General features: G+C 35.0%; 1 long non-coding RNA gene across 1 annotated transcript in view; it reads left to right on the top strand.

Moving 5' to 3' along the window:
- The window catches only part of LOC116273718, a 585,230-nt gene that overhangs the window by 246,981 nt on the left and 310,598 nt on the right, over positions 1–27,651 (top strand). The window contains exon 2 of the long non-coding RNA XR_004182043.1: positions 15,969–16,041. This is a non-coding gene — a long non-coding RNA (uncharacterized LOC116273718). The remainder of the gene's footprint in view (positions 1–15,968; positions 16,042–27,651) is intronic.

Genomic DNA, 27,651 nt, shown 5'->3' with positions numbered 1-27,651 from the left:
GAAAGAAATCATAGGCAATGTTGTTACTAAATAGGGAAACTGAAAGACTTGTAGTGTTGAAGCTCAGAGGCAGCTCCCCGGCAGACATAATTTGAAATTAGTTGACTCCAATTTGCAATCAATCAATAAAAACACATTGAATGCTTAATTATGTGATTAGACCAAAGTGTCTGAACAGTATCTTTCTGACTGCGTTAGGCCACAGTAACTTTCGGGCTTGTAGGAGGTCCCGGTGTAACATATAAAACAAGTAGCTAAAAAATACTTACACAGCAGGTCCTCAGCTAATGTCATTTCTGGCTGGGGCCACTGTCTGTATGGAATTAGTACATTCTCCTCATGTCTGCATGGGCTTTCTCTGGGTATTTTTATTTCCACCCACAACCCCAAAATGTGTACATTAGGTTAATTGGTGCATCTAAATGGTCCCAGTCTGAGTGAGTATAGGCGTGTGGGTGAGGGCACCCTGCAATGGAGTGGCATTCTCTCCAGGGCTAGTTCCCACCTTTCACCTGAGCTGCTGGGATAGGCTCCCGCTACCCATGATTCTAAACTGGAATAATTGGTAAAGAATTATCTTACCTGTGTTTATCAATCTTTCTTAAATGTATGGATAGCTTACATTCACTTCATTGTTTAATATTAGAAGCGCTTTGGATCTTTATTTAGAAATGTGGTGATGATTTTGTGACCAGAAATATACTATAGGAACTTTAACTCTTGATTATTTGGATTAGCCTATGGTAAAATTGATTTTGATTTTGTTTCCCTTTAAGGTTTTCTAAAATATATATTACACATATAAGTGAGATTTTGCAATACTGTTTTTCTTTGGCTTATTTTACTTATCATAACATCCGCCAGTTCCATCTATGTTGTGGCAAATGATAAAATCACCTTCTTTCGTAAGGCTGAATGATATTCCACTGTGTGTGTGTGTGTGTGTGTGCATGCTCATGTATTTGTGTGTGTGTGTGTGTATACATTTTTTAAAATTCATTTTTCTGTTGATGGACACTTAGGTTCTTTTCATATTTTAGCTATTGTGAATAATGTCGCAATGAATATTGGAATACAGATATCTTTAAAGGTAGTGATTTCATTTCCTTTGAGTATATACCCAGGAGAGAGGGATCGCTGGCTCATATGGTAGTTCTAGTTCAAATTTCTTTAGGAAACTTCATTACTTTTTTTTTTTTTTTTTATAATGGCTCTTCCAATCTACGTTCCCAACAGTGCTCTAGAGTTCCCTTTTATCCACACTTTCACTAACATTTTTATGTCTTGTCCTCGTTCTTTCTTTCTTTCTTTCTCTTTCTTTCTTTCTTTCTTTTTTTTTTTTTTTTTTTTTTTCCGAGACAGGATTTCATTCCCAGTGCCCAGGCTAGAGTGCAGTGATGCAATCTCAGCTCACTGCAACCTCTGACTCCAGTGCTCAAGTGATTCCCCCCACCACAGCCTCCAGAGTAGCTGGAACTACAAGTGTGTGCCACCATGTCTGGCTAATATTTACATTTTTTGTAGAGATGGAGGTTTTGCCATTTACCCAGGCTGATCTCAAAGTCCTCAGCTTAAGTGATCCACCTGCCTTGGCTTCCCAAAGTGCTGGGATTACAGGCATGAGCCACCGCTCCCGGTCTTGTTGTTTTTCTAAGAGCCATCTAAGGGTGTGAGGTGATAGCTCAGTGGTTTTGATTTTTAATTCCTTTCTGATTAGTGATATTAAGCACTTTTTCATAAAATAGAGTGTGGTTGTTCCTCAGATGGGCATTAATATCCTCTTTGGAGAAATGTCTATTCAAGTCATTTCCTCAATTTACAGTTGGGTTATGTGTTTTTCAGCTATTGAGTTGTAAGGGGTCTTTATAAATTTGGAGATATTAACCCTTTATCAGGTATGTGGTATGCAATTATATTTTCCCATGTGTTGGTTGCCTTTTCATCTTGTTGACTGTTCACTTTGCTGTGCTGAAGCTTTTTAGTTATATGGAGTCTCATTTATTTATTTAATTTTGTAGCGTGAGCTTTTGATGTGACATCCAAAAGAATTATTGCCAAGGGAGTGTCCAGGAGCTTTTCCCCTATGTTCTCCTCTAGGAGTTTTACAATTTCATTTCTTACATACAGCTATATTATCCACTTTGAGTTAATTTTCATGTATGATGTAAGATAAGGGTCTAACTTCATTCCTTTGCATGTGGAAATCCAGTTTTTTCAACACCATTTATTGAAGAGACTGCTTCCCCATTATGTCCTCTTAGTGCACTTGACGAAAATTAGTTGGCATATAAGTGTCAACTAATTGACATATGCTTTTGGATTTATTTCTGAGATCTCTATTCTGTTCCATTGGTCTGTGTGATTTTTACGCCTGTAACATACTGCTTTGATTACTATAGCTTTGTAATAAAAGTTTAAATCAGGAAGTATTATACCTCCAGCTTTGTTTTTCTGTCTCAATGTTGCATTGGCTATTCAGGGCTTTTTTGTGGTTTCATACAAATTTTTGAAAATCGTTTTGTATTTCTCTGAAGAATTCCATTGGAATTTTGATAGGGATTGTGTTAAGTTGTATTGTATACTTGTATACTTAAGTCTATACTGCCCTAAGTATATTGCTTTGGGCAGTATAACATTTTAACAATATGGATTCTTCCCACTGATGAACACAGAATATTTTCAGTTTATTTGTGTCTTTAATTTCTTCCAAAAATCTGTCATAGATTTCAGTGTACAAATCTTTCACCTCCTTGGTTAAATGTATTCCTAGATATTTGTTTTATTCTATCATATATGCGATTATTTTCTTTCCTTTTCTTTAGCTAGGTTGTTATTTGTGTATAGAAACGTTTTCTCCAAAGGTTCCATGGGGAGATTCTTTTTTTTGCTTCTAGTTTCTGGTAGCTCCAGGCCCTCCTTGACTTCTGGCAGCATTGCTCCAATTGTGTGCTTCTATGGTCACGTTGCCTTTTTCTCTGATTTCTGTCAGATCTCCCTTTTGGGTTTCTTATAAGGAACCCTGTCATTTGATTGAAGGTCCACTGGATAACTCAGAACAATCTCTAAAAATTCTTAATTTAATTGTATGTATAAAGACCTTTTTTTTCCCCAAATAATGTAACAGTTATAGACTCTAGGAATTAGGATATAGGCAAAAATTTTTGAGAGGTAGGACAGATTTTGTTGGTTAAAGTATCATGCTAAAAACATGTATTAATATTTGAATTTTGGTCAAAGTGTTCAAAATAGGTTAGTACATAATTCTAAGTATATGCTACTGATGTAAGTATTTATATCCTCCCACAGTTACCTTTAAAAATTATCTAATGTTCTTATGGTGCTAGAATATGCATAACATGAAACTTACCCTTTAAGTGTACAGTTTAATGGCATTAAATATATTCACATTGTTGTACAGCCCTATAGGGTTTTAATGGGTATTGTGTTCTGTTATTTCATTCTGTTCCAACTTTGCTACATAAAAAAATCTGGAATTAATATTACTATCAAATTACTGTTATTCACATATTGAGATGGTAATATAATTTTTCTTTTATATTCTGTTAAATCAGTGTCTTTTGGATGTTGAATCTAGGATATATCTAGATAGAAAATATCTTCAATATCCCAGTATCTTCATAGGAAAATTTAGACCACATACAAATGCACAGAGTTGTGAAGTAGAGCAAAAATTTAGACCAAAAATGTAGCCTAAAAGGAGGAACTAATTTTAGCAACACATAGGAAAATAAAAAAAAAAAAAAAACTAACCATGATCCTAAGTTATTTGGAAATGTTTGTTTAAACATACTGTTTTTGTATAAAATGAGTGAGTTAGCCCGTGGACGTCACTTCTAAGTTTTGCAATTTTCAAAACCAATCTGCAATCACCAGGACACATTCCATAAATATTTTATTGTCAAGACACATTGCCGGACTTAAGAAAAACATCTTTTGCTTAATTTTATAATTATTTATTCCTTCATATACCTGTTCCACCCAGTAGCCCATGATATTTCTATGGAAACTGAGATACTTTCATAATGCTGGTTCTTCTATCGTGGTTGACATTTTGAGTCTTCCTCATACTATTACCCTCATAGTACGTACAATGAGGATACTGAACCATCTTAGCAGGTGAAAGTCAAATTGGTTATTGTTCAACATATAAAGGCAAAGCAAATTTTCTTTTAGTTAAATTTAGACTAAAATGCACAACTATAATTTATTCCAAAAGAGAGAACCATTCAAATATAAACCTGACCCTATTATTACACTCTCAGCAGGAACAGAAAAAATCTCTTTTGAGGGTCTTAGCTGGCCACTGGTTGCCATGCAAACTCGACTCATTCATTACAAATTCACAGAAAATTTAAAATACTAATTGGAGCTTCCATGAATATTTGAGAAAGAAAAACGTAAACCTACTAGTGAATGCAGACAAGAAGTCAAATTTGTCTTTCTTTGCTTATGAAAGGTTAAATTGATAGACCACCATTTTACTTAAACATAAAAATAATTTTGAGTTGGGCAGGTGGATGCCTGCAGCTAATTTATAGTCAAATCACATCCACTTGGAATAGTAGGGTTGAAATGAAAACATGTTTTCATTTCATAGTCTATGTTGATAGACTATTTAGCTGTTAGGCCTTGGTAAGTGCAGGGATAACAAATGTAATTCAGTTTGTTAACATGATGAAGTTATCATAATTAAGCTGTTGGTAAAGAAACAAATCTATTATGAGTTTACATTTCCAGCCTTTCAATGAAATCTGATGGTCCAATAAATGGATATCACAGGGTTCAGCCACTAGGTATACTAAAGGACTCAGTCAGAAAAGTCACTACTCTAATTCTGGTCAGATCTTTTCAACCAGCAGATGTTTGTCCATTGCTGGCAACCCTCTCAATTTGCTGCTTCATGAAGTTCTTAGGATATCTTCCAGTTTAAATCAGAGCTAGGGGTGAGTTGAAGTGTTTTTGTCCTATTTCAAACCAAAACATACATTTTAACTCTTTTTTGTCTTTTCAAAAATGCAGCAAGTCATTAATGGGAGCCTATGTTAAAGGAATTAAGATGCCCAAGAAAGGAGTGAGCAGCCCTGAACCAGTTTAACTGGATTCTAGATTTCCAAATTGATGAATCGCATTCTGAAATCTGCTTCAATTAAAGAGATTGAACCAGCCAAAACATATTTCTTCTTCTATTGTGATATAGTCCAACCAAAAAAGATCCAGAGAAAAACATAGTGTGGTTGTTCCTCAGTCATTACTGTTGTGCTGAATTCAAAGCACAGAGAAGATAGAGGATTGCTTTATAAAAGTGAGGCTGATAGGGCACTAGAATTCTGTTTTGCATTAATGTACTTATGATATATTCACTTTTTGCCTTTAAAAGAATAACTTTTTAAAAAGCATTTTATACCTTTTAAAAGAATGCCATGTTCCTAAGAACAAAGAATGTGTCCATCTAGAGAGATAATCAATGTTGACTATATCTTGATATGAGTATATATAGTATATATTAATTATATTATACAAAATGAAACCATGATTCTGCCATACACAGCTTTTTTTCACTCAATAATACATTGTAATTTTTTTCCATGTCATTCATGTTATTTGGACTGTCCATAAAAGTAGCTGACTCAATATCCTGAGTAACATAATTACTCCAGTTAGTAAACTGCACTTTAGTATTGCTTTGCAAAAATCTGTACAACCCATCACTTATTAGTGGTTTGTAGAATTATTTTTCTTACATTATTAAGGCTGCAATGATTGTAATTGTAGCAAAATCTTTGTACATATCCATAATTACTTTCTTGATCTATTTCTAGGAGTACAATTGTTGTGCTGATAGGTTTGTATTAAAGCTTTTGATACACAATGCAAATTGTCCTCTGGAAGTAACTAATTCCTGTGTCCACAATATAGTTTGAAAAATGAGGTTGAGATGGTTAATGGGCCATTTGAATTCTCACTAATGTTTTCATTTGTTTTGGTTTGGTTTGGGGGTTTTTGTTTTGTTTTGTTTTGTTTTGTTTTGTTTGTTTGGGTCTTCAAGTCCAAAGGCCTAGTGATGCTTTGTACCTGAAATGATTTTATTGTCCTTATATGTCACTGCCACAATTTCCCTCATTACTATTATATGCATTTTATGATATGACTTTGCAATTACTCCCATAAAAAGGATAAGTCAATTTCTCCTCCTCTTAATATGTGCTGGCCCTGTAACTTGCTTTACCGACAGAATAATAGAGTAATATGATATGCTTCCTAAATCCAGGACTCAAGAGGCTGTCTAGCTTCTCTCTTGCCCTCTTAGAAATCAGATGCTGTACTACAAAAGTCCATGGTAGCCTGCTGGACATAGAATGTGGATGGTATTGACATATCCTGGCTGACAGTGCCAGCCAGTTGCAAGCAATGAAAGTCATCCAGGACCAACCAGATGACCTACCAACTGACCCACAACAGCATGAATGAGTCCAGCTGACACCCCATGAGAAGCAGAGATGAGCCATGCCCTCTGAGCCCTTCCAATGTTGCCAATCACTGGTATCCTGAGCAAGTGAATAGTTGTTGTTTTATGTCACTAAGTTTTAGGGTAGTAAAACACTCAGAAATAAATAAAAATAATAATTAATGCAGTTGATACATTTCAAAATTAATTTACAGCTCCATCTTTTTCTTACGTCTCCTACCAAACAAATCAGTTGAGATAAGAGTATTAATTTATTTGAATGGAGGTGTTTCACTGTTGCTGAGAAAAAAGGATCCTGACTTGCTGAATACTTTCACTGCCAATTAAATATACTGCTACTGCAGAGTAGCCCACTTCCTTGTACTATAAATTGGCAAAGTTTGACTTCAGCTTATGATATATAGGACTTTGCATGAGTGGCACTATATGAAAGGCAGATTTATTGTTCAAAATATACCTCTTAATAAATGAGAGTATATATACACCAGTGATTAAAAAAAAATGTATCTTGTGGATAGATGAAGTATGATGTTTGATGCACATATTTTTTGAAAGTTTAGTTGAGTTTATCTAAAGATAATTGGAACTTGCTTTGATCTGCTGACTGAGTACACTTTGTTTAACATGACCTAGTGTTCTCTGGACTTAAATGGTTTTAGTGTGGCTTTGGATGCATTGATATTTTCACAGGATGATTTATGATACTTACCAAGATATTCACTTATAATATGAAAATTTAAATTAGAGTCAATTTGGCAGCTTTCCAACTCTAAACGTACTACGTAGGTTATTAAGAGTAGAAAATCATTACACAAAAATAGCATCTGGTGGTGCATACTGTATCTGTAACACTAGTAGAAAAAATTTTCCCTAAAACAAATAAACAGATTTTCAAAACAATCTATCAGGCAACTCTGTTTATGGAAACAAAAATGACTCAAATCAATGTTCTTCAGTATTATAGCTCCTTAAAGCAATATAGTAATATTTACCTGCATATATTTTCTTGATCATCTCTATAGAGCTATGGAAGGTAATAAGCCAAGTGACTATGTATGAATTAAATGGAATAAGGCTGAGAAACTATTAATTTAAATAAACCTTGTATTTCATTTGCATTTGTAAGTGTTCTATTGTTTGGAAAAAAAATGTAAAAATACTCATGCTTTTCCAAGTCAATTGTGTTTGAGGACAGGTTTTCGAAGGAAATATCTGTAGTCCAGTTTTCTCATTTATTCCCAAATTATGAAGGCTAGATCCTGTGTAAACCATGCTTTAAACTGGTCATCAAAAATAACTAATAATCTAAGTGACAGAGCAGAACAACTCTGTTTCATATTAGATTTCTATTCTTTTATGACATATTCATGATTATCCCACCATTTTTACATAAATTCTAATGTATATAATTGTTTCAAAAGTAACACAAATAATTATAGTACAGCCTTACCCAGATTCCCTATATTGTTAATATTTTCCCCATATTTTTGTTTTTTCTATTTAATATACAGATATTATATATATGTATTTATATACTGTATGTATGTATTATATATGCATATAAAGTCATACATTGCTTAATGACAGATACTTTCTGAGAAACTTGCTCTTTGGCAGTTTTGTTTTGCAAACATTATAGAGTGTACTTACAAAAACCAAGTTGGTATAGCCTACTACACACCTAGTCTATACGGTGTAGCCTATGGCTCCTAGGCTACAAATCTGTATAGAATGTTACTGTACATTCTACAGTAAGCAATTATGCCAAGATGATAAAATATTTGTGTACCTAAACATATCTAAACATAGAAAACATACACTAAAACATAGATTTATAAGCTTATGAGACCACCATTGTATATGCAGTCCATAGTTGTCTAAAACATCATTCTGCAGTGCATTACTGTAGAGATATAATATCTTATTGAACTAGTTTAAAGTAAGCTTTGGGTACAGTAAGATACCTTTTCCCATAAATACTTTAATGTTTATTTCCTAAAGCAAGGCAATCTTTTGCATAATTATAATAATTCTTTAAATTAGGAAATTAATATCTGTGATATATATTCTTAATTTTTTTCCCAATAGTATATCTCCTCTTCTAGAAATATTTGTCTGCTGCCCATTTTAAATTAGCTCCCCCTGCTATGTGTTCACAGTGCACCTTTTTTTCACCCCTGCAGGATACTCATCATTTTTTAATTAGTAGTCACTGGTATCATATTTACTTTATTTCCTCCCCCAAAGTAACACAATTCTTGACACTGATAAACTTTTCATAAATATTTTTAGACAAATGTGTTCCTTTGAATTGTAGTTGAAGCATTCCAATCTTTGCTTCCATTAAGAATAACTAAAATTGCTACATGGTTTTAACTTTTTTAAATTTAGACCAACAGACATCCAGAGTTGAGAACTCATGAAGGAATGAAGTACTTAGTGTGAAACAATTCATTTCAGTGTTTTAAAGATTAATTTTGTAGTTTCACCAGAAACTTAAATAATAACTTAAAGGATAAATTATTTTATTTTCAAAAGTAATTATAATAGCATACATTTATTGAAAACTTGCTATGCCTGAGGCACATTGTAAGTATTTTATATAACTTTATTATTTAGTCAGAACAGTTAATGATATTTAACAAAAACTTATATGTTTTAAGCACTATATTAGTCACATTGCATGGGTTATCAAATTTAATAATAAAATGACAAATACTTAGGAAAATTTTCTATGTGTCAGGTACAGGTGTAAGTGCTTTACACATATTAATTCTCATTTAATTCTTACAACATTATGACAAGCATGTTATTATTCCTATTTTGCTGATGAGGAAATTCAGACTACAGAGATACTAAATACTCAATGGGAATTATTATGTCTCTTTTAAAGAGGGAAAAACCTGAAACATGAGTAAGTTAAGTTACTTAACTATATTAATTTTACAGAGTTGCTGTAACAAATTACCACAAACTGACTGACTTAGAACAAGAAATGTATTGTCTCGCTGTTCTGGGGGCTAAATAAAATTCTGAAATCAAGGTGCCTGTAGGCCCATGCTCTTTCTAGAAGCTCTAGGGAGAATTTTTTTTTCCTATTAGCTTCTGGTGTTGCTAGCAATCTTTAACATTCCTTGTCTTGTAGACACACTGTTTATGTCTCTGACTCTGTCATCACATGGCATTCTGCTCTCTGTCCAGCATTTGTCTCTGTGCCTCTTCCCCTCTTCTAAGGCCTTACTGGGTTAGGGCCCACCCTAATGACTTCATCATCATTTACTCACATCTGCAAAAACCCAATTTCTAAATAAGGCCACATTCAAAGGTACCAAATGTTAAGACTTCAACGTATCTTTTTGGGGGACACATTTCAACCTGTAACATTACCCAAGGCCATTAAGCTCATTAATGACACTACTAGGATTTGATCTTGGGCTTATCTGACTCTAAAGCCTATGTTTTTAACCACTCTGTTCCACGCAGCATAGAAGACCTGAGTCATCTTTAGTTCTACAAGCTAACTGAAGTTATTAATGACCATGGCAGTCATCAAAACAAAATTATTTAATATTAGAAATATATATCATTTAGATATCTACTTAAAACATGCATGAATAACTGTTATAATAAAATGATTTTTTCAAACTATAAACATGAAATTTATTTCTAAAAAGAGAAACAATTTTATACATAAAATTTCATTTGTTTATGCTATTACTAACACAAACACCTAATTTTAAAGAAAGTTATCCATCAGAAGACTGCTTCTCTCTGCTTAGTAAATTTTCTTAACTTTTTTAGTGAAATGCTGTGGTTTTACTTATGCAGGGTTTCTACTTTCTTTTGATTTTATTTTATTAAGATAGCTATATATTTACTGACTAAATTTATGTTCTTATATTTTACTTATATTTATATAAATATAAAAAAATGGTGTTTTGTGTATTTTCCACATTACATTTTACAATGAACTATTATTAAACCTATATGGAAAAAAATAGTTTCAATATTTTTCTACTTGTAAAGCTGATTGTATTCACTTAGTAATTCTACTAAATAATTCTAAGCACAATTTATATTGCTAGTAGCACTCAAAAAGTTAACACTATTTACATAATACATTTCTCTAATTTTGACATTAATTTTATTTGTAGATTCTTTAGAAATACCTATATTATGGAGGAAAGTTTTAGTTTTAACTAAACAGTTACGTCTGCAGCGTTTACCTTATTTTGGTAATCACACACATTGTAAGGATCCCTGTATTCTTTACTGTTTATCTCACAGAAGCATTCTAACTGGTTTTCTAGTACATTTTCTTCCATTGGAATGCATTCTGCATGCCAAGGGCAGAATGCTCCTGGTAAAGCTCAAATGTAGTCAGGTCACTTTCTTGCTCAAAATTATTCTATAGTTCACTGTTTCCTGTGGAAATAAAATTTATAGAATTGCCTTGAACAAGGGAATAATAAACAAATTTTAAAAAAAAGGAAATAAATAACAAAATAATACTTAGAAGGGGCAGGTAAAAAGAATGTTCTTAGCAATAGGAAAACAAGGCAAAATTAACTCAAGCACTGTCAATTAAAGGGACTAATTCAAAGTGCATATTTAATCATATGCTTTGCCATTTTTATTGTGTTAGATTTTTGAATCTATTTTAATAAATGATGTTAGTCTGTAATTTTATTTTCTAGCTCTGGGCAATTTTTCCTTTTGTTTTTAGCTTAGATAGATAGAAATATAGACATTTTATTTATTTCCTTTTTTAATTTTGCTTGATACTTACTAATTTTATTCATTTTTCCAAATAATCAGCTTTTAATTTCAAGTACTTGGTCTGTTTCTTATTCCGTATGCTTAAACTATCATCCGGATTTCTCCTTTCAACTTCCATGATACTATTTGCAAGAAACTTAGCTCTTCCTTTAAAAGCAAAATTTAGGCATCATCGTTATTATTATTAGGTTATATGGTTACACATTTTATGCCCATCACTTTTATCTAAGTGACCTTCAGCAAGTTTCCTACAGTCTCTGAGCCTGGAACTCCTTATTTTAAGGTGGACAATTCTATCACTGGTTTAATAGTGGCTCTTATCATAGAAATAATAATTTTAAGTGCTTAGCACAGTGCTGACACTGACTAAGGTTTCTCATAGATAATACTGATGAAGATGGTGATGATTATGTTGATATTATGCTGTGCCTATTTAAAGCAAGCACAACATTCTAAATCTTTTTCTTGTTGAGTTATCTGGATTGATATTTCAAAAAGCCATTCTGTGTTACTTCTATGACTAATTACATATAGGAGCTTATGAAAAGCATAAGACTTTGTCTATAGAAAAATTTATTTTATTAGGCCGGGCGCGGTGGCTCAAGCCTGTAATCCCAGCACTTTGGGAGGCCGAGACGGGCGGATCACGAGGTCAGGAGATCGAGACCATCCTGGCTAACACGGTGAAACCCCGTCTCTACTAAAAAAATACAAAAAAACTAGCTGGGCGAGGTGGCGGGTGCCTGTAGTCCCAGCTACTCGGGAGGCTGAGGCAGGAGAATGGCGTGAACCCGGGAGGCGGACCTTGCAGTGAGCTGAGAGCACTCCAGCCTGGGTGACAGAGCAAGACTCCGTCTCAAAAAAAAAAGAAAAAGAAAAGAAAAATTTATTTTATTTAGTTTAAACATTCTTCATGGCCTATTTTATACAATTAATTCTTCACATGTACTTCCAAATAAATTTTAATGTCTCTGTACTTATACCTTAGGAGTAATGAGGTAATGTCTAAAAAGAACTGTGAATTCTTTGGAGGAAATACAAGGTCAGAGTCCAAATTGTGATAGGTCTTATGCTTGTGTTTACAAATCAGAAAGAGAGCTCTTATAATTCAGAGGACATGGGCTGCCAAACACTACTGTATTTGAAGCAATATCATAACAGTTCAGGAGGAATACAAAAGTGAGCAAGGATGCAAAACTGATGAAATGAGGTAAAATGGGTCCTAATAAGAAAAAATTGAAATGAAAAATGTCAAAGTAAAACAAATTTGAAGAAACAGAATAATGACATAGAATCAACTTACTTAGTAGCCTCTTGCAACATGGTTAATCTTTCATTCCTCCTTGAAACACTTTCTTTACTTGTTTCAGGATAAAACGTCATTCTGTCTTTGTCTTCATTCCTGCTCTTGACCTTGTTCTCTTAGCTCTGATACTGGCTCCCTTTCAACTCCCTGACCTCTAAAAGTGAGACTGTTCTAACACCCCGTCATTGAACTTTTTTCTAGCTATGCATTCTCCCTTAATGATCTCATACAGACTCACAGCTTTAAATATCATCTATATGCTAATAATACCAACTGTATTTCTCCAGGTTGGACCTATCCCCTTGACTCTACACTGGTTTATCAACTGCTTATTTGACATTTCAACTTAAATGTCTAATATGTGTCTCAAATTTAGCCTGCCTAAAACGGAGCCTTAAATAACTTTCTTTCCACCATTGCCCTGGTCCTTCACAAATCTCCTCTCACATTCTTTGATATTTCAGGACATGGCCAATCATTTCGCTCGGGCCCCAAATCTTCTCGTCATCCTGGCTCCTCTGTTTCCATCGCACCACACATCCAATCCACCAGCATGCTTTGTCAGCTCTGTATCTTCAAGTTATATCCGGAATCTGAGCACTTCTTAACACCACCAGTTTTACCTCCCTGAATTGCTATAATAGCCTCTTTACCAATCTCTCAGCTTCTACCCTTGCCTTGCTATAAGCTCTCAAATAGTGGTGTGGTTGACAGACCGTAGCTCCGGTTGGTCATTTCCAGCTACATTCATTTGGCATCTTATAATGCATCTCTAGCAGAGCCAGTATCACATCAGGAACTGTTATTTGAAAGTTAAGTTTAGTTCTACTTTGCAGATAGCATGGCCTTGCTCTGGAGTCCCAGCATACTACATTATAATTTTCCCATTAAGCATTACATAATCCCTACATAATGTCTTTTTCTATCACAGATATTCCTAAGATCAAAAGATCTGTCAGGTTAAATTACCCAAGCTTATTGTCACTTACACCAAAATGTGAAAACCTGGATTGCTAAAAAGCCTTTTTCCTGCACAGTATGCTACTAAAACTTTGCAGTTATTCATGTCAATCTGTATAATAGCCAGAGAAATCTTCCAGAATGTGGCCTATCAGGAATGGTGCTTCCTTCTTTAAGATGAAAGCTTCAGGACGCGCTAATTGTTTCTTATTTTTAAGGTGTGTCCTGGGATACCATAAACTACTGGTCCTCTAAAAATTATTGTATTAATGTGGTAGTATCTTAACTCTTGACAGAATGTATGTCTCACTCTCTAAAGTGCCTGTGTCTTTCCAAGGCCTCCAACCCACTTGCCACTTGTTTCTTTCTGGGTCTGATTAGTACAATGTTATATAGTGGACCCATAGGACATTCTACTGAATGTCCATCAGTTCTGGATCCATCAGAAGAGATTATGTGGAAAGCTGAGGGTTAAGATAGCCATGGAACAATATTATAAGTTTGTACTGTTGTCTGTTACTAGTGAATTTAATTCTTTCCAGTCTTTTCCATAGAGATTGAAATTACATTGGCCAGATCAATGGTCACATACCATGTACCTGAGACTGTGTTAGTTGACTTGACCAAAGTTACCCTTGTCAAAGTGTATTTGACAAAACAGTTGCAATTAGAGTACCATTTTGATTAGTAATTTACTGTCATCTCACAGGATTCATCTGATTTTTGCAAGGGTTAGATTAATGAATTGAATATGATAGGCCTAATTAGCACAGTACTCCTTTTATTCTTAAAGTAGACATGAATCTATATCAGTTTCATAGGCTATTACGACAAAAATTGTTACTCCAAACGTCAAGTAACTAATACGGGAATTCTGCCTGATACCAAACATACTCACTTTACCTATGAACCTGGTGACAGAAATATCTATTTCTAGTTCACATAGTCATTGTGAACTAGACCTAGACTAGACTCCATTTGTTACCTGGTTCCCACTTGCCCCCATTCTAATTGGGGGGCAACAATGATACATTTAGTTCTTGGGTATCAACATCAACTCTGACCCTGGGTCTGGCAGTCTCCACAATGCTTGGGTAGTCCCATTTCTCCAGTGTATTGTGACCTGAGTAAATAGTCATAGATACCTTTGGAAAAAGTCTAGGGACATTCTTACTGATGGTGCAGCATGGTACTCTCTCCTGGGGATCTGTCCTCTCCTTCCATCAGTAGTTCTGGGTCAGAAATGTGATTCAGATCTAAAAACAGGAAAGAAGTAGGGATATTTTACTTATCATTATTCTAATAATCTATTTTTGATTTGTTCTGGTCACAGAGATTGAGTAAAATCCATAGTGGCTGCCTTTCTATCTTGGTTCTAATAAATATTTTTATACTTTTGTGCAAGTTATTGCCTCTGGCTGTCATTCTTATCTTGCTACTGCCTTTGACAATTGAAACTCACACATGTCCTCTATTATTAAGGGACCCTATCATCCTCACTGCTGTTACTGATCCCAGTTTGGTAACAATATTTCCTATGGTCTTCCTGGTCTACAGAGTACAGTCACCATCAAGCTTCACAGTGAGGCTGGAGTTCTTCTCACCGAGTTCTTTACGCTCTTGGTAAACAATGACCTTTGGGAGCTCTTGTAGCCAGACAGTCATTTGAATGTGTTTTCAGTTCTTATATAGTTTATCCACTTGAGATTGCCTGCTTCTCTTAACTCTGAATCCATTTCTTCCACTGTCTACCATGGCATTCCTGGCTTTTCTACTTTGGCTGATCATTTTGTCCAAGCTTCTAACAGTCAGCTATCTCTGCAGTTTGTTAGCAATGTCTCACAGGGGTTGCAGCAAGGGTGGAAACTCCTGTATGTTGAGGGTTGAGGACTTGCTTCCATATTAAGAAATGCTTTTTTACTCAGCTTATGTTCTTCCACCCTTTTCTGCCCCCATTGAACATCTGCAGAATACAGTTTTAATGTCTTCTGAATCCTTCTACTACATATTTTCTAGGTGCTATAGTATTTTCATGGTCGTTTATTTTTCCTTTCTTAGAAAGTTCAGGACGTCCTTGACCTTGTTATGTGGTGATTTAATCTAGTTGTGGCCTTAGTGGTTAGGAAGGAAAGTAGGGGAATTTTCTGAGGGGGCAAGGGTTGTCCTACAGGGACTGTAAAAAGACTTCAAAAATGATGAAGCATTGAACTCTATTTCAGCAGACACAGAGGTTTTAGCAGAATTTGGTAAAAGAAGATTCTCAACTGCACTAATCCCAGACATCCTCATCCTATGTTTTAAATTTACATGGCTACTCTGTACTGTAAATTCACCCAGCATCTTATTGGCTTATTTTCTTGATATCCTTATTGCCAGCAAAGCAGGTAATCCAACCTTTAAAACCAAATTCTAACTTCCACCTCATTTTTTTTTCAGGAACCAAACTCAGATGGAGAATAGTGTGCAGGAATTTTTATGAGGAAAGGCTCCAAGGATCAACACTTCTCAGGTAAAGAGAAGAAAGGAGAATTTGGGAAGTTGTGATTATGGGTTATAGCATAGTCAGATTATGGCTTCAATCCACTTCACAAAGAACTCTGATGCTGTAACAGTGTTTTATAGTTTTCCTGAGTTAAAATAAGGGGACTGGGTGTGTATACTCCTAATTCAATTAGTGATCAGATGCAGGTCCCCAAGGAATGGGGGAGTGATCTTGGACATGGCGTATCTCTTTATTAACGGTAATTTTCAAAGGTAACTGGGAGCAGTACAGGACACATCCACAACAACCTCCAAATCTGGTATCAACATTTTTAGACATTTTTCCAACAAGCGTAATTTTTGGTTAATCTTGAACTATTACTGGCACCAATGAGTCTCTCTCTGTGTAAATTTAAACCAGCTTTAAGACAAATAGAAGTCATAGGCTTGCAGAGTTGGAAGAGGCTGAGAAATCGTCTAGTAAAGTTCTCAATTAGAGCTTCGAACCCTATTGACAGCATTCTCAACACATCTCTGGATACTTGCATTATTAGAATACTACGTTCCAGTTTTGATAGATCTGATCATTTTGAAAACTTTCTTGAGGAGACTCTGCCTCCTTATAACTTCTACCTTTTCTTCTACTTCTGACATGAAGGTTCCCATATGTGTGTTAAATTCTGCTGAAAGTGTTTCAGACATATAAAGATGGCTATTAAATAATGCCCCATGTATCCCCATTCACCAACTTCCACCCTCTTCATGTGGCCGAATTTTAATTCCATCACGGCCTGGTTAGTATCTTGTGACTTCACTCCACGTTGTTATTTTTTCGGTATCACTTTCAGAACTGAACAAAGGGTATCGAGGCATAACTCACACAGAACATGTGATACTCCATTCTTTAAAGACAATGTGCTTCTATGAAGGCAGTTTCATATCTTATTAGCTCTTTTGGCAACTACATCCAGGGACATTTTACTCAGTGCTCGTAACTGCTATATCATTGTTGTAATTAAAGTATGAAAAGCAATGCCTTACTTAATGAATTGTTATAAACGTTCTTTTTCTAATCTTCCCAAAAATTATGACAGTGAGATATTATTCTGTACTATTTGAAATAGGAAAAAGTGCAAATAAATGTAAAAATAAAACACAAAGCATAGTAAAGATGAAGAGGTGATAGCATGCCCCTGAGGAATAGGTGAAATAATATATAAAACTTTAGTTATTATACTGAATATAAACTTTGTATTTAAAAAATTTTATTTGCTGAGCAAGAAATATCATGAAATATCATTGGAGAGGTAATGAATACAGAAAGATTAGAACCCAATTTTTAATTACCTTACACAAATGGTTTTGCAGCTAATAAATCTACACCATTATGGCTGGAAATTTCATATTTTTAACCTCTGTATTACAAGAGTATTCTTAAGCCTCATGTTGTAAATAAGATACATTTCTAAGTTCTCAGCCTTTATTTCTACAACGGACCAAATCTTACATCTGCTTGAAACCCACATGTTTCAAAACTCCATGTAAAAATCTTGCTAAGTTGTCAGAAATTGATAGTGATCCTTACCTTTTTGTTCTTAAAACACAAAAATGGGCCAATGACTTACAGTTTATCACCAGGTTTAAAAGGTGACTTTATATCCCTCAGATAAGGCCCCATTATTTAAAATAAAATCCTCAGTATCTAAGAAAAATGTAGAGACAGCCAAGTTTGGCTTTATAAAAGCTATGATCTACAAATGAATGGCAAATATTACATGGTCTGGAAATTCAGAACACTTTCACAGATGCCAGCAAAAGTTAATAATGTTAGCTTTCTCTAGGAATAGTAGAATTTGTGTAAGACAACAATTTAAGATTATGGTCTGTGGTGCTTAAATTGTTTATTAAGAACATTTTACTGGCAAATGCTGAGAATAGGAAGAAAGATAAGCTTTGATAGGGGAGCAAAATCCTGAGTTAAGACCTTGTTGGCAACAGCATCACTATAAAACTGCTATTTGGCTTTTATTGTTATTTAATGCTCAATTATTTAAAATACTTAAATGAGAGTTAAAATGCTGCCACAATATACCAGCGAGACATTAATTGTGTGTTTTAAAATGGCTAAAATAGCAAGTTATGGTTTAAGCATATGACTATATTTATGGAGTTTCTCTATAATCATTGTAAGGCTCGCTTTCTCAATTGACTTTCAGCTGTGGATAACAAACATTTTACCAGAATTAAAACTTACTATAGCATTGGCTGGCAAGTAATAACATATAAACTTTGTCCTATTAATAGTGATTATTTCTTTGTGTTTTGCAAACATATGTTCATTAATTCACTGAAGGCTTAAATATTTGGCACAATGGCAGGTGTAGAGAGAACTATGGAAACCAAAGGATGAAGACATACCTTAATCTTGAACATGAGTAGAACTGAAGTTTTATGCCATTCACTTCTAAAATGTTTTCTAAAAAATGTGAGTAATTAAATATGGTAGACCTATAGTAGCAAGACCTAGGTTCTAGCTTCATACTATATAACCAATTAAGTGGCTATAGGCCAACTTCTTTAATTTTTCCAGGCTTAGTTTTTCAAACACAGGAAATGGAATAGCTTCTCTTAATAGTTTCTTATTTTTCGAAGATTTCAGGATTTTAATTTCTTATATGTATTCTTAGGCTCTCTCTCTCTCACTATATATATATATGTATATATATAGCCTAAGCATACATAGTGATTGATTAAGTGGTATATATATATACACACACACAGTGATATACAGTGGTAAAAGGAACCAGAACAAAATATTGTATTAATGTTGGGAAACAATTCTTAACGGGTTTCTTACATTTTTTTCACATCTTATACGCAAGGCTACTACCTTTTATTCTGGACTTTTTTTTTAAGTGCATATAGTGAACAGTTTAGCCTCCCTCCAGAGCAAAGAGCAGTCATACTTAATATACACTATTAAAAATTTAGATTTCCTAAGCTCAGGGTTTCTCTGATGTAATTCAACCCAGCGCATGTGCAGGTATTATTTCTCTATCTCTTCGTATCATTCTGTGGGAATTGGGGCTCTGGGGCTTGAACAAAAATGCTGATACATTGGCTACTGTTATTGAGATGAGTGACAAATTTTTATTTGTCTCTGACCCATGAATTTAATGTCTTCTAAGAGTTTCCATGAAAATATAGCAGGCTGGCATGCTAACTTGTAAGTCGGGTAAGCTCTTAGACCCATCACAGTTCTTCATAGTTTTGGCAACAAGATTGGGGTGCTAATAGAGACATGGTTTTCTGGAAGAGAAATGATGACAGCTTCATGGGGCAATTAACAGGATGTTGAGGGAAGGCTATGAGAATCGATAGCAAGCATTGACCCAATCACAAGGTTAATTGGGCAATAAAGCCTCCTCCATGTTATTGCCCATTAATCAGGAATGTTGGGGGGTAGAATTAAGGATGTGGTTCAAAGGAGATCACTTGGAATTAGGTTCCAAGACAGCTGCCCAAATGGCACCCTAACTCTCCTCCAAGTGATTTGCATTCTGCACTAACACGACAGCCAGTTTCAGCAGTGCACATTGTAACAAATAGTATTAAGATCATTCTATGGATGGACAGAAGGTTGACCCTTTTTAGCTAACAGTTACCGAGGTATGCCCCTACATTTATAATGAAAAGAGGAAAATCAGTGATACTATGGGACCACCTAGCAAAAGGTGAGCAGTTCGTCTGGTTCGATTGGAAGATAATGGAGTGGTGTCCATACACATTATTTTATGACTCAATCTGTCCTTCAGCCTAAAATGCCAACTTTTGGTCCATTCAGAGATAACAGTGAAAATCTCAGATTTGTTGTCACTGTTCTCTTCGGTGGATCCTGCCTATTATATAAGTGTTTTGACCCACTTGGAGAGATTTCCTTAATGCATGCAAACTCCTACAGGAAACCATAGATGAGGCATTCAGTAGTATTGGGGCCATCGCCCTAGACTGAGTTTACAAAACTGATGAAAGGGACTTTGGAGGAAAATGGAAACTGACTTAAAACAATTTAGATAAATTCTTGTAGTTATCTCCACCACCTAAAAAACTCTCTTAGGCATATGTTAAAACCAGGTGAAATCTTAAGAGATTTTATCATAATAATGGAGTAGTAGGTGTCACAGACTAATGTGGACTCCTTTGGAAAAAGTCTTTGTGCAAGTCAGGTTGACTCAAAGACAGCAAAACCCTCCATCCCATATTGAATGGCACTTGGCTGTGGCTGCACAATCAAGTGGTTCCCAAAGCTGAAATAAATGATATCAGTAACAGGACACTTGTTCTTCAATATTGAACTTTGGATGGAATGAAAATATTGTGTGTTTTGTTGGTTCACCTGCATCACAGGAATCAGAGAGTAAGTGTGCCTTGCTTTCTGATACAAAACTGCTCTGTTTCTGCAGTATGTGATCCCTCCCTCGCCCTCTATCCCAAACATAATAATTTTAAAGAAGAAGATGGTGGGGGTGGGGGAAGACCTTTCTGTCCCCAAGACTAAATGCCATACATATCAATGAAGGAGGCCAGCCCCTCCACACCTGTGGGTATTTCTCATCAAGTGGGATGAGACTGAGAAAAGAAATAAGACACAGAGACAAAGTATAGAGAAAGAAGAGTGGGCCCAGGGGACTGGCGCTCAGCATACGGAGGACCCGCACCGGCACTGGTCTCTGAGTTCCCTCAGTATTTATTGATTACTATTTTCACTATCTCAGCAAGGGGAATGCGGCAGGAGAACAGGGTGATAGTGAGGAGAAGGTCAGCAGGAACACATGTGAGCAGAGGAATCTGTGTCACAAATAAGTTCAAGGGAAGGTACTGTGCCTGGTTGTGCACTTAGGCCAGATTTATGCTTCTCTCCATCCAAACATCTCAGTGTAACAAAGAGTGACAGAGCAACATTGCCGCCAGCATATCTCGCCTCCAAACACAGGGTGGTTTTCTCCTATCTCAGAATAGAATGAATGTGCGATGGGTTTTATACTGAGACATTCCTTTCCTAGGGATGTGCAGGAGATGGAGGCCTTCCTCTTATCTCAACCACAAGAGGCCTTCCTCTTTTTACTAATTCTCCTCAGCACAGACCCCTTATGGGTGTCGGGTTGGGGGACGGTCAGGTGTTTCCCTTCCCATGAGGCCATATCTCAGGCTGTCTCAGTGGGGGAAAACCTTGGACAACATCCAGGCTTTCTTGGGCAGAGGTCCCTGCGGCTTTCCGCAATGCATTGTGCCCCTGGTTAATCGAGAATGGAGAATGGCAATGACTTTTACCAAGCACACTGCCTGTAAACATATTGTTAACAAGGCACATCTTGCACAACCCAAGATCCCTTAAACCTTGATTCCATACGGCACATGTTTCTGTGAGCACAGGGTTGGGGCTAAAGTTACATATTAACAGCATCTCAAGGCAAAACAATTTTCTTAGTACAGATCAAAATCAAATTTCTTATGTGTTCTTTTTCTACATAGATACAGTAACAGTCTGATCTCTCTTTTTTTTTTCTCTACGTATCAGTCTGATTATACTGGAGAACTCTGGGGAAACTGGGCTCAAACTTTTGTAAAACATTTGTTTGATACAAGCCCAAGTCACCCTTCTACCTTGTTGCATGGCAGGAGGAGGTGTTGGATTTAACTGCTGACTTTACATTGGGGAATAGAAATGGAAGTAACCTTGTGGATGGGGCTTCTTGAGCTGATCTGATGTGCTATTGCTATGGTTTTCACTACTTAATATATAACTTGTACTGGGATTATATGTACCCTACATAAGTACCATACAATAAGTTTCAGAGGGGAATTGTAAAACCATACAACTTCTATAAAAACTATAGGAGAAAACTTTTATGACCTGGAGTTATGTAAATGGGTGAGATTCTGTGCCATAACATGATTCATAAAAGAAAAAGGATAAATTGGACTTCATCAAGATTAAGAACCTCTTCAACAGACAACATGAAAACAGTAAAAAGACAAGCCGCAGACTGGAGAGAAATATTCAAAGATCACATGTGACAAAGGATTTGTATCCAGAATATGTAAAGAATTCTTAAAACCTAACAATATGAAATCAACCCATTTTTTAATGGACAAAGTGTTTGAACTTTACCAAAGTTCATGGCAAATAAATACATGAAAAATTGATCAACCTCATTAGTCATTATGAATATTAAAGTTAAGGCCAGGTGCGGTGGCTTATACTTGTAATCCCAGCACTCTGGGAGACCGACGTGGGCAGATCACGATGCCAGGAATTCAAGACCAGCCTGGCTAGCATGGTGAACCATCTCTACTAAAAATACAAAAATTAGCCCGGCGTGGTGGTGCATGTCTTTAATCCCAGCTACTCGGGAGGATGAGGTAGGAGAATCGCTTGACCCTGGGAGATGGAGGTAGCAGTGAGCTGAGATCATGCCACTGCACTCCAGCCTGGGCAACAGAGTGAGACTCCATCAAAAATAAAATAAAATTACAAGTGGAAACCACTCCAAATCTCTTAGAATGCCTGAAATTAAAAAGATTAAGTATTGGTAAGGATGTAGAGCAATAGGAACTCTCACATACAGTGAGTGAGGATGTAAATGGTACAAACCATTTGGAAAATGGTTCAACAGTTTCTTAAAAGGTTAAACATACCCCTACCATAAGACCCAGCTCTTTCACTCCTAAAAACTGATACAAGAGAAGTTAAACCATATGTCTATATAAAATCTCATACACAAATGTTAATAACAGATTTATCTACAATAGTAAAAAAAAAAAATGCAAACAGCCCAAATCCCCATATCAGGTGAATTAATAGACAATTGTATACTAGTCACCAATAGAAGAAAGTATCAATCCCATACATTAAGAAAACTTCAGTAATCATGCTGAGTGAAACAAGTCAGACCTTTATTTCAATTATATAAAATTCTAGCAAATATAAACTATTTTCTATTGACAGAAAGTAGATTCATGGTTGTCCTTAGATAAAGGGAACAGGGAGAGACAGGAGAGATGATTCACAAAGTGGCACAAAGAATCTTTTGGTGGTGATGGTTATGTTTACTATCTTGATTCATTATGGGGATGGTTTCACGGGTGCATGCATGTCAAAATTTATGAAATTGTATGCTTTAAATATGTAAAATTTGTTTACATAAATTATATCCTAATGATTAAAAATTATTTAGAAAAATATTCATCTGCTGTTTCCTTACCATTTTATTCATTTTCTCCAATCTCTTGTTTTCCTAATAACTAATCAAAAGGCTGGGACCACAAAATATATGGGTAATAAAGTTATAATTTTGGATCATCTCTTACATCTCAGACAGGAAATTCAAGGACTTGACACACTTGAGTCTATTTTATCCTCATCAGAACTATATTTAAACAAATTTTACAATATTGAATATGAAGTTTATAAACCTAACCATCCTAACTTTGCTTTTCAGTCTCAAAATAAGTGATTTATTCTCTTACATTCTCTCTTTTCTAAACTCTAGCCTTTACATCTATACACACATGTGCGCGCACACACACACACACACACACACAGAGCAAATGGCTGTACCTATTATGTCCTTGTCATTGACTATTGAGACTGGAACTCTATCCTTTTGCCTGCAAATCTCCTAACAGACTTGCGCCTATACCTATATTCAATGTCTCTGTAATTTCTAATTAAAAACCAAAAATTATATTGAAGACCAGCTCTCTGAAATTGCTCTTATCTAGATTACCAAAGACCTCTATGTTACCAGTTTCAATGGCTCCTTCTCTGTCTTCATCTTACTCATTCCCTCAGTGACATTTTCCAGAGTGTACACACTACATTCCCTCCCTTTGAAACACTTTACTTGGCTCCCATGGTGTGACTGTACTCTGTTCCTACTATCTCACAAACTAATCCTTTTTAGGGTCATTTCCGGAGTCTTTTTACTTTTCCCAGCTTTTACCTTTTAGAGACTACCAGGGCTTTTTCTTTTCTGTCTCCACATTCTCTCCCAAAGCAATGTTTTGCAAGCTCTGACTTTAAATTCCATCTTTGTTCTAATAGCACTCAAAATTCTATGCTCGGCATAACTTATCCCATTGGCCACAAAATTTTATATACAACTTCCTACTTCGCATCTCTTGAAAATTGTACAGGCATTTTCAGATTTCACATGTCTAAATACAAATTATTGATCGTTCTTAACTAATCCTCTCCCACAACTGCCTTTATGTGTTTCTTCCCCAAGATTCCCCCTCTCGGTCCATTACATTAGCTTTAATTTAGTGGTTCATCCCACAAAATTTAGAGTTATGCTTGATGATTCTTTCCGTATTTCCATCATACATCGAATATATTCCTTTTTCTGCCCAATTTTACCCCTTAATATGCTTCTCTTCATCTCTGCTATCAGTGCTTTACACCAACTCACCTTTCATCTCAACTAATGCAACAACTCTTTTCTCGAAATTATTTCATCAACTTCTGACTTTTGATAATCAGTTTCTTGTCCAGTAGACAATGGTCTTTTAAAAAACGTACATCAGGTTATGCTATTCTGAATGTCTTTCAAGGACTTTCTTAAGGTCCTCTGCATTAGCTGCCGTTCTGCATGAAAAACTTTTTATTGGCATGAATATTTCTCTCTCATTTAAGGTCTCGAATTTTATGTTGCTGCTACAGAAAAACATTATGAAACTTAAATCACTTTCTATCACATTATCCTGATTTGTTTTCTCCATGGCACTTCCAGCTATTGAGACTATTACTTATTATTTTTACGTGTTTATTTTTGTATACTTTTTGTAGTTCTATATATTCAGCTGTATTATTTGAAAAACTTTCCATGTAAACAAAACCTTAGCTAATAAGAACATTAAAACTCTAGATGCTCTTTACTAAGTCAAACTCCTTAATACCTTAATATACCCAATAATCTATTCAAAGTTCTATCTCTCAACTCTTTGCTTCTTTTTTTTTTTTTTTTTTTTTTTTTGAATGTGAAGAGTAACTCTTTACTCTCTGGTAGGACTGTCTTGAATTGGCATAGAATGGAAAATAAAAACTGGTATTCTTAATAGCTTGTCTCCCAAAAGACTGATTTATCTTTTTTCTTTAATTTTTCCCTTATTCAATCTGTTGTTTATTGTTGTCTCTAAAGAGTAAAATTTCCCTTGATTTTAGGTGCAAACATCATAATGACTTTTGTAGGGTGATAAAAAATGTATGCATACCATATCTTTGGTGCAAACAGAACAGCACCCAAGAAATACTGGTTTACATTTTTGCTTTCTGAAAATATTTTTGGCAATAAGTGAGCCTGAACTGAAATGTGTTTCTCAAAGCAAAGGTCAATGTATAGATTTTTCTATATTATATTGAAATGTTTAAGTAACTGTTCCTTTTGAAAGAAAAGATGATTTAGAGAATGTGTACGTTTTTCTTCTGATCGCCACATGTTCCCTCCTTATGACTCCTGTATAGGATTAATAGTGTAGCCAAAGGGACAGCTGCTGGGTCAAAATACAGCAAAAGACTTTGCCTAAGAATTGTCCAATAATCTTGAGAAATTAACCAACAGGCTCTCAAATCACAAAACGTTTTCCTTCTGTTGTGTAAGTCATCTGGGATTACTAGTCATAAGGGAAGGAATTTCCATCTGTTTCCATTACACTTTTTAATAACTCTTTTACATGACTAACAATTGCACTATAGATATTTCTTGACATATCTGACACGCCCACTCCACAATGAATTCTTCAAGGCCAAAGAAATTGTAACCTAGAGTATCTGAAGTGCTTGGTAAATATCTACTATGTAAATGGTACATAATTAATATACCATTACATTAATATAATACCATATTATGCTTTCAGTTAATTAGCCTTAACCATCCCATATCCAATATATTAGTTTTTCTGCCCAATTTACCCCCAATATGCTTCTCTTCATCTCTATTATCAACACTTTACACCAATTCACCTTTCACCTCAACTATTGCATCAACTCTTTTCCTGATATCTAAGATTATATTAATTCACCTTAACTTAAAATATAATATAGTATTTTTGTTTCTCACATTTTTAGCCTCATGTAGGAAGTTTGCATGGCAGAGTGTTTGGCTTCCTGATCATCGATCTTATCAATTCTGAAGACTAGGAAGTCAGGTTGTATTATTAGGAAAACCGATGGAATCATTGAAGTCATCAAATTTTGCTATGTTATTTCTCTCTGTGTTAATATTAATTGTTGAGATTCAATAGAAGGAAAAATATTATTAAGTATTTTCCCATGCATGCATGCATTTATGAGAAAATTTTTACCCCTTAACATGTTAATTCAGGGCTAAAAATGAAATTTTCAACTTAAGGAAAAAGAATATTTCTTACAGCTTAACTTTATAATGACACTATGACATCTGTGAAATATCTAACTATTGTTAAGGCAAAAGAAATATTTTAAGGCAAATTTCTGGGGAAAAGAAACCAGAGGCTATAGTTATGAGCTCACTCCATTCAGGCAGCTGTAAAGGACAATGGTAAAGAGGGAGTCATTAATGTAGATAATTTTTAATCCTGGTTATATCAGGGGAGAGATCGAATACACATTTCATGCACATTTTATGAAGGATTTCAGGTTCAAGGGCTGTTAGAGGCTCTTCTGCTAGAAGAGAAATGGGTGGATATAACTAAATAGAATTTGCTCCCCTCTAAATGTGTAGACATCAATTAAATGTACACATATGAATAATGACTTTTATAAAGAGACTTTTGAGTACTAAATAAAATTACTGTATAAAGTTGCATTGAAAAACAGGATGTATATGTATTGTATTGCATATACATCCTCAAACATTCACACACATTGGTCTCAGCTAAGTAAAATCTGGATACAACAAAGGGAATGCTTCAAAAGTGAATGGTAAGTTTTTTGTGGAGGAGGAGAGAGGTGGTGATGAGATTATGGCAAAGTCTTGGTTTCATTTTAATTTTCCACACATTCCATGTATTTAACAATAAAATTATTTGCAGTTTATAATGAGAAAATGTATTTATTGTAAACAGAGCATACCATGCCTCCAAAATAAATATATTACAAAGCACTTACCATAATAAATTACATGTGAGATAAATGAATATAACAAAATTTATTTAAATAATCCATATAGAATGGCTATCATGTGCTATGTGCTAGCATGGAAGAGGTAGTAATTATGGGCACATAGCTATGTTTATTCACAACCAGTGAGTGATACAGGTTCACGGAGCTCACAGTTTAATGGTAAATAACATTTTAAAAATCTATTATTTTATAACTATACTTTGCAATCAATATAACACTTTTACATATCCAGAAGATAGATAAAATACATTAAAATTCTTCAGTACTGCTGAATGGTTGGGTTAAGGAATCATTAAAGGGTTACAGTCAAATGCCAGTCAAAAATTCCATATCTTCGGTTTCCAGGATCACCTTCAAGCTATTCACATCGGCTGCTTTTCTTTGTGAAAGGGTAATTCAGGAACGATGTTTTCATTAGTAATTGGGGAGAGTTACCTGTCTCTGTGCTAGTAATGGGATGAGGAAAGGACAAGA

The sequence above is a fragment of the Papio anubis genome, chromosome 2 (genome assembly GCF_008728515.1).
Source record: "Papio anubis isolate 15944 chromosome 2, Panubis1.0, whole genome shotgun sequence".
Taxonomy (NCBI): Eukaryota; Metazoa; Chordata; class Mammalia; order Primates; family Cercopithecidae; genus Papio; species Papio anubis.
The sequence above is the reverse complement of the archived record's forward strand: the minus strand, read 5'-3'. Positions and strand labels throughout refer to the sequence as shown.